This window comes from Triticum aestivum, chromosome 2A, assembly GCF_018294505.1.
Source record: "Triticum aestivum cultivar Chinese Spring chromosome 2A, IWGSC CS RefSeq v2.1, whole genome shotgun sequence".
NCBI lineage: Eukaryota > Viridiplantae > Streptophyta > Magnoliopsida > Poales > Poaceae > Triticum > Triticum aestivum.
Window position 1 is genome coordinate 714,362,416 of NC_057797.1, and position 8,508 is coordinate 714,370,923.

Consider the following 8,508-nt stretch of genomic DNA (forward strand, 5'->3'; position numbering starts at 1 on the left):
TACTAAAATAACACCATATGATACACATCAACCAACTCTAATATCACCTAGATACTCCAATGTCATCACGAGTATCCATGAGTTGATTATACAGTATGCATCAAACAATTTCAGATTCATAATACTCAATCCAACACAAAGAACCTCAAACAGTGCCCCAAGATTTCTACCGGAGAAACAAAGACAGGAACGTGCATCAACCCCTATGCATAGATTACCCCAATGTCACCTCTGGAATCCACGAGTTGAGTGCCAAAACACATATCAAGTGAATCAATATGATACACCATTGTCACCACGGTATTCATAGCAAGACATACATCAAGTGCTTTCAAATCCATAAAAATATTCTATTCGATAAAATGAAATCTCAAAGGGAAAACTCAATTCACAACAAGATAGAGAGGGGAAAACACCATATGATCCAACTATATTAACAAAGCCCGCGATACATCAAGACCGTGACATCTCAGGAACACGAGAGAGAGAAAGAGAGAGAGAGAGATTAAACACATAGCTACTGGTTCAAACCCTCAGCCCCGAGGGTGGACTACACCCTTCTCATCATGGTGGCTGCCGGGATGATGAAGATGGCCACCCGTGATGATTTCCTTCTCCGGCGGAGTGGCAGAACGGGGTCTAGATTGGTTTTCCGTGGCTACAAAGGCTTGCGGCGGCGTAACTTCTAATCTAGGGTTATTTCTGATGGTTTCTCTATTTATAGGACTTTTCAGCGTTGGAATCACGCGAAGATGGGCCTCGAGAGGGCACAACCCACCTGGGCGCGCTTGGACCTCCTGGCACGCCCACTTGTCATGTGCTCACCTCCTTCACCTTTTGGTCCTCCCACGAAGTTTCTAGTGCCTCTTTTGTTTAAAAAAATTGTCAAAAAGTTTCGTTGCATTTGGAGAACTTCTATTTATGCACAAAAAATAACACCACGGTAGTTCTGCTGAAAACAATGTCAGTCCGGGTTAGTTTCATGCAAATCATACCAAAATCATATAAAATTGTTATAAACATGGCATAAATACTTTATAAATTATAGATGCGTTGGAGATGTATGAGCCTGCCAAAAAGATACTTGTATGTTGTAAGATACTCCCTCCGGTCCTATTTACTCTGCATATAAGAATTGTCTGAAGTCAAACTTCGTAAAGTTTGACCATATTTATATGATCAAATATCAACATCTACCATGCTAAAGTTATACAATATGGAACTTTAAGTCATGACGCATCTACTAGTATAGATTTCACGTCGTGAATGTTGGTACTTTTTTCTATAAAGTTGGTCAAATTTTACGAGACTTAACTTCAGACAAATCTTATATGCGAACTAAAAAGGACCGGAGGAAGTACATGACATCTTTCTCAGATCAGCTTCATAATGCCTTTCCTCCTACTCGTGTTGTGGACAAGTCAAAGGCTCCCAAGAATATTGAGGTGGTGGCTCATAATCTCTCGGACAGAAGAAACAGTCTTGAGAACAAGCTATATGTGTTGAGAAGGCAGAGTCAAGCGCGCGAGCATGAGGTATTTGCACATGTTGCTTTCTTCAGAGAGGCACAAGAGCGCAAGAGTCATGACGTGTAAGGATTTAATCAAGTAGACAACCCCGTCGAGCTATCAAGTATTAGGCTATAGCCTAACTAAGTAGGTTTATCATCTTGCATTGCATCTCGCTTGATCAAGACATGCCGCGACCTGGTTATTGTATTTGTTATGTTATGATGGATTTCTTGGCTTGCTTTTGGACTAAAGTCTTTCACCAACTGCTATGTACCCCCTCCCTTCCAAATTACTTGTCGCGGAAATGGATGTGCAGTGCAGGTGCAGGCGCAGCACAACACTGTCAGACGACGAAGCTACTGGACTGGACTAGACTATTGCCGTGCCCCAGCTTGCCGCCGCCGCGAGCCGAGGCTAAATGGGGTCGTTTACCGGCCACGTGCTGCCAGGGACGCTGTTCCTGGCGGTGGGCCTGTGGCGGGTTTGGTCGGCCGTCGCGCGCTTCGCGGCCGACCCGCCGGCGTTCCGCGTCCGCGCATGGTGCCCCCTCGACCTCGCCGGGGCGCCCGCCTCCTGGAGCTCTACGTGGTGGTCGGCGGCATGTTCCTCGACATGTGCCTAGTGTTGAAATATCTCATGTAGGCCTATGGGCCGGCACATATACTTCTGTTATAGGGTTAGTTAGAGATATACTAGTATCTAGTTTAAACTCTCATCTCTATCTATTCTCTCTTGTACTCCAAGTTATGTATGCGCTCATGGGATAAGCCCCATCGTTATCAATAAATACCCGTGGCCCTCTCTTGAGAGGGTAGAACGCTTCCATCATATTTTCTACATGGTAATCAGAGCATCCTCTTCCTCCACGTTCTGAACCCTAGAAACAAATCCCATCTACACCAAAAACCCGATGGCGTCTTCATCATCAACCCCAGCTGGTTCCGGCCTTGGTTCTCAGGTCCCGGAGAAGCTGACCAGGGAGAACTATCTCCTGTGGAGGGCACAGATCCTCCCCCACTTCCTCGGCGCAGGGCTCTATGGCTACCTCGACGGCTCCATCACCAAGCCAGAGAAGCTCGCTGTCGTCAAGAACAAGGACGGCAAGGATCAGACGATCCAAAACCCAGCGTATGACACATGGATCAGGCAGGACCAGCAGGTCCTCGGGCACATCCTGAACAACCTGACAAGAGATGTGCTCGTCTCCGTCGCCTCCATCCGGACTGCTCACGCACTCTGGACAAGCCTCGGTAACATGTTTGCTTCACAGTCTCGTTCACGCATCAATAACCTTCGCATCTCCCTCGCCAATGCTCAGAAAGGTACCCAATCTACTGCGGCGTACTTCTCCCGGATGCGAGGCTTCGCAGATGAACTTGCTGCAGCCGGGAAGCCACTGGAGGAAGATGAACTTGTCTCCTTCATTGTCGCGGGGCTGGACCTCGACTACAACTATGTGGTCTCAGCCCTGGACGCCCGCACCGAACCAGTCACCGTCGACCTCCTCTACTCGCAGATCTGCAACTTTGATCAGCGAGTGGAGCTCTTCACGGGCGGCGCCGGTGGCGGAGGATTCAAGTCCTCTGCTAACACCGCCGCACGTCGTGGTGGACCGCCGCCTCCTCGAGGCAAGCAGCAGCAGAAGCCAAACGGTGGCGGGTACGGCGGCGGCTACGGTGGCTACAACAAGAAAAAGCAGGGCGGCGGCGGGCGTCCTTTCTACAACGACAACAAGGGCGCCCGATCAGGTGGTGCACCAGGTGGTCTCGGAGGTCCAGGAGGCCCCGGCGGCTCGGCACCTGGCAACAACAATGCAAGGGGGAATGATCCCATCTAGTGCCAGATATGTGGTAAGCTTGGCCATAGTGCCAAAGATTGCTGGTACAGGTTCAATGATGATGCACTGGAAGAAAAAGTTGTTGCTGCTGCCCAACACGGGGTGGATACGAAGTGGTATGTCGACAGTGGGGCGACCGACCACCTCACAGGAGAGCTGGAGAAGCTAACTGTCCGTGACAAGTATCGCGGGCAAGATCAGATCCATGGTGCAAACGGAACAGGTATGAGAATAGATCATGTTGGTCAGTCAGTATTACATACCTCTAGTCGACCCATTCATCTTAAAAAATATTCTTTATTCACCTCATGCTAGAACAAATCTCCTCTCTGTTCATCGTATTGCTTTGGACAATCATGTTTTTCTTGAGTTTCATCCTTTTTTCTTCTTGATTAAGGACCAAACAACGAGGAGAATTCTCTATAGAGGTAGATGCATTGGTGGGCTCTATCCGTTGATTCCGCATGTTAGGAGTTCCAATAAACAAGGTCTTGGTGTCACCACATTATCTTCGGCAAGGTGGCATAATCGTCTAGGGCATCCTTCTTTTACTATTGTTCATCGTGTGCGTAGGAAAAATAAGCTCCCGTTTGTTGGTGAGCCTAGCAATGAAACAGTTTGTGATTCATGTCAGAAAGGAAAAAGTCATCAGCTTCCTTATCCCGTGTCAACTAGTGTCTCTTCCAAACCATTAGAACTCATTTTTTCTAATGTATGGGGGCAAGCACCTCTTTCTGTTGGCAGATACAAATATTATGTAAGCTTTATTGATGACTATAGCAAGTATACTTGGATCTATCTTATCAAGAATAAATCTGATGTGTTTCAAGTCTTCCAAAATTTGCAAGCACTCGTTGAACGAAAATTCAATAGTAAGATTATCTCAGTTCAGTCAGACTGGGGTGGTGAGTACGAAAAATTGAACCCTTTCTTCCAAAAATTAGGGATTTCTCACCATGTTTCTTGCCCTCATGCTCATCAACAGAACGGCTCGGCAGAACGTAAGCACAGACACATCATTGAGATTGGTCTGTCCCTACTTGCTAATGCATCTATGCCCCTCAAGTTCTGGGATGAAGCTTTTCTCACTGCCACTCATCTTATAAACATTCTACCTAGTCGAGTTATCAACTTTGAAACACCCACCGAACGTCTCCTACACAGTACACCAAACTATGCTTCTCTCCGCGTTTTTGGGTGTGCGTGTTGGCCAAACCTACGGCCATATAATTCGAGAAAGCTTTCTTTTCGGTCAAAACAGTGTGTGTTCATTGGGTATAGCCCCCAACATAAAGGCGTCAAGTGCCTTGATGTTTCCACCGGTCGGGTGTATATCTCCCATGATGTCGTTTTTGATGAGACAGTCTTTCCGTTGAGAGATCTCCATCCAAACGCCGGCGCTCTCTTACAAAAAGAGATTCTCCTTCTTCCTGCTCATCTTTCCGGCTTAGATCAAGGGGGCAACAATACTACTGATCACATGAATAATTCTCATGCTACTAATCCTATTGATGGTGCAGAAAGTACAGAAATTTTTCGTGCAGAAAATGGCGCTGAAAACAGTGCATATCAGCCCATATTTCATGCTCCGGAAGAAGACGAATGCACGCGACACGAGGATGATTCGCCTGTGCCTGTGCATGCCTCGGGATCCGCAGGCGAGCGATCCCATGCAGATATGCCGCCGCCAGCGCGGCATGATTCTGCCTCGGGACGCACGGGCGGCAACGGCTCATGCGGGGCTGAAGCGGGCCGCTCTCTACCCGCTACGCGTGCTGCGGGTCCACGGCTGTCCCCCACTCACGCGCCTGAGGTGGGTCCCGACGCGCGTGCAGACGAGGCTGCGTCAGACGGCGATGCGGTCGCTGCCTCGCCCGTCCAGTCCGGTCGGGGATCTCCCTCTGGTTCGCCAGATGCAGGATCCTCATCGGGATCGCCACCACGCAGGACTGCACGATCGGGTGTGGGATCTTCTGCGCCCGGACCAGGGGGCGCTACACGCACCAGCACGGGACTTCAAACAGGAAAAATTCAGCCTGTAAATTACAAAAATATTTTGAAATTTGGTTTAACCTGTACAACAGGGGAACCACGTTCGGTTGATGAAGCGTTGACAAATCCAAAATGGAAGAAGACTATGGAAGAAGAATATATGGCCTTGAGGAAAAATGAGACGTTGCACTTGGTTCCACGTAGTCAAGGTAAGAATTTGATAGACTGTAAGTGGGTTTATAAAATTAAAAGGAAAGCAGATGGCATGGTTGATAGATACAAGGCCAGACTAGTGGCAAAAGGTTTTAAACAGAGGTATGTAATAGATTACGAGGATACCTTTAGTTCGGTTGTCAAAGCTGCTACTATCAGATTGGTTTTATTTGTTGCTGTGTCTAGGGGATGGAGCCTACGACAGTTGGACGTGCAGAATGCGTTTTTGCATGGTGTTCTGGAAGAGGAGGTTTACATGAAACAAGCACCTGGGTTTGAAAACAAGAATGCACCCTTTCACGTGTGTAAACTTGATAAGGCCCTTTATGGTCTGAAACAGGCCCCAAGAGCATGGTATCATCGCTTGAGTATGAAGTTGCAAGCTATTGGTTTTGTTCCTTCCAAGTCTGATATTTCATTGTTTATTTTCAACAAGTCCAAAATAACAATGTGCATGCTCATATATGTTGACGATATTATCATTGCAAGCTCATCTGATGAAGCAATGATAGCACTCCTAAAGGACCTGGGCTCTGAGTTTGCCTTGAAAGACTTGGGAGATTTGAACTTCTTTCTCGGCATTGAAGTAAAAAGGAACAAAGATGGTATTGTCTTGTCTCAAGAAAAATATGCTAATGATCTCTTGAAAAGGGTTGGAATGCAGGATTGCAAGCCTTCGCCAACTCCATTATCCAGTTCAGAGAAACTGTCCTTGTATGAAGGAGAGATCCTAAGTCCGGAAGATAGCACTCAGTACAGAAGTATGATTGATGCACTTCAATACTTAACGCTTACTAGACCAGATTTATCTTTTGCCGTAAATAAGGTATGTCAGTTTCTGCATGCACCTACCACCTTGCACTAGACTGCAGCTAAGCGTATTTTGAGATATGTGAAGTATACAGTAAATGTTGGACTATTATTCAGCAAGTCTCAATCCACACTTGTCAGTGCATTTACTGATGCTGACTGGGCTGGCAGTGTTGATGATAGACGGTCCACAGGTGGTTTTGCAGTTTTTCTTGGTCCAAATTTGATATCATGGTGTGCAAAGAAATAGGCCACTGTCTCTAGGTCTAGTACAGAAGCTGAGTATAAAGCACTGGCTAATGCCACTACAGAAATTATCTGGCTTCAGTCTTTGCTAAAGGAACTTGGAGTGATACAAGTGCAAACTCCTTGTTTATGGTGTGATAATCTTGGCGCCACTTATCTTTCTGCTAATCCAGTGTTTCATACCAGAACGAAACATATCGAGATAGATTTTTACTTTGTCAGAGAACATGTTGCCAACAAGGAGTTGGACGTTCGGTTTATTCATTCTGGAGATCAGATTGCAGATGGTTTTACCAAGGCGTTGCCTACAAGGAGTTTTGAGAATTTTAGACGTAATCTCAACTTGATCAAGTTGTGATTAAGGGGGTGTGTTGAAATATCTCATGTAGGCCTATGGGCCGGCGCATATACTTCTGTTATAGGGTTAGTTAGAGATATACTAGTATCTAGTTTAAACTCTTATCTCTATCTATTCTCTCTTGTACTCCAAGTTATGTATGCGCTCATGAGATAAGCCTCATCTTTATCAATAAATACCCGCAGCCCTCTCTCGAGAGGGTAGAATGCTTCCATCATATTTTCTACACCTGGAGCTCGGCGGCGGCGTCCTCGCCGGCCGCCGCGCTGGGGTCGCCCCGGAGTCCAGCCTCATCTACCTCGAGCACGCCGGCATGCTCCTCATGTTCTTCCTCTTCGGCGCGCTCGCCCTCCTCTCCCAGAAGCGCAGCAGGTGTGTTGCCGTCCTTCTCCGTTCTCCGTGGATCTGTCAACTCTGTTCTTGAGTTGGTGTAAATTGCAATGGCGTTGTTCAGATAGCTCAAAATTGGTAGCAGAATTTTGTGAAATTCGTAGCACCAAAAGTCCAACCGAGACATAAATTTGGTAACAATGTTTGATTTCGTTGCATAATAATCTTTTGTTAAAGGTCACATTTTGCCTTCAGATAACACCCGGTTTAAGCAATTGCGATCGTGATCTCAGACTCAGACACGTTTTATTTGTTGTCAATTTCAGTAACATTATCAGCCAGTTTTGATGACCATCTCAGATAGTAGATTTTACTTTATGTCATAAGCTCACTGCATTGGCGAACACCGCAGGTACCTGCCCCTGACCGACGGCGAGCTGTGCCTGGTGGCGGCGGCAGCGTTCACGTTGGAATTCCTGCTCTTCTCCTACCACTCGGCCACCCACACAGGGCTGGAGGGGTACTACCACCACCTCCTCGTCATCCTCATCGGCCTCTGCATCCTCGCCACCGTCCTTGGCGCGCTCTTGCCGGCGAGCTTCCCCGTCGACGTCGCTGCCGGCATGCTCATGGCGCTGCAGGGGCTGTGGTTCTACCAGACGGCGCTCACGCTGTACGGCCCCATGCTCCCGGCCGGGTGCGACCGAGATGCCAGCGGCCACCAAGTCGACTGCCACAGCCGCGCCGCAGCGGAGCGCGCCGAGCAGCTGGCTAACTTCCAGCTGTTCGGGGCTGTGTTCCTCGCCTTCGTCTACGTGCTTGGGTGCTATGCCGTCGCCGCGGCATTGTACGGGCACCCTGACCTGGCGGCCATGCATGACGAGCATGTCGCCGCTCTGGAGTGCCGCGGCGGCGGTGGCGCCCGCGCCGAGGAGTGTGTGGTCTAGTGGCGTTAGTGCATATCTGTAGCTCTGTTCTTGCCTCAGTATACTCAGTAGCAAGTGCAAAACATTATGATGTGATGTGTTGTTGTTAGTAGTGCTGTTTCAATTGTGAGCGACGTTTGAAATGAAACTTTGCGAAGTGAGAAAAGCTGGATCGAAAGTTTTGTCACCTTTGCTGATGCTTCATCCTACAAGTCAGTGCCTCCCTCTCCTGATGTTCTAGCTACTGTTCAGGTGTTTCATCCATACAGCTACTGCTCTTTTCAT

The 8,508-nt window shown here is 47.8% G+C and overlaps 1 pseudogene; it reads left to right on the forward strand.

The window, feature by feature from the left end:
• Positions 1–1,929: 1,929 nt before the first annotated feature.
• On the forward strand, positions 1,930–8,244 carry LOC123191895 (transmembrane protein 45A-like; annotated as a pseudogene).
• Positions 8,245–8,508: the final 264 nt, after the last annotated feature.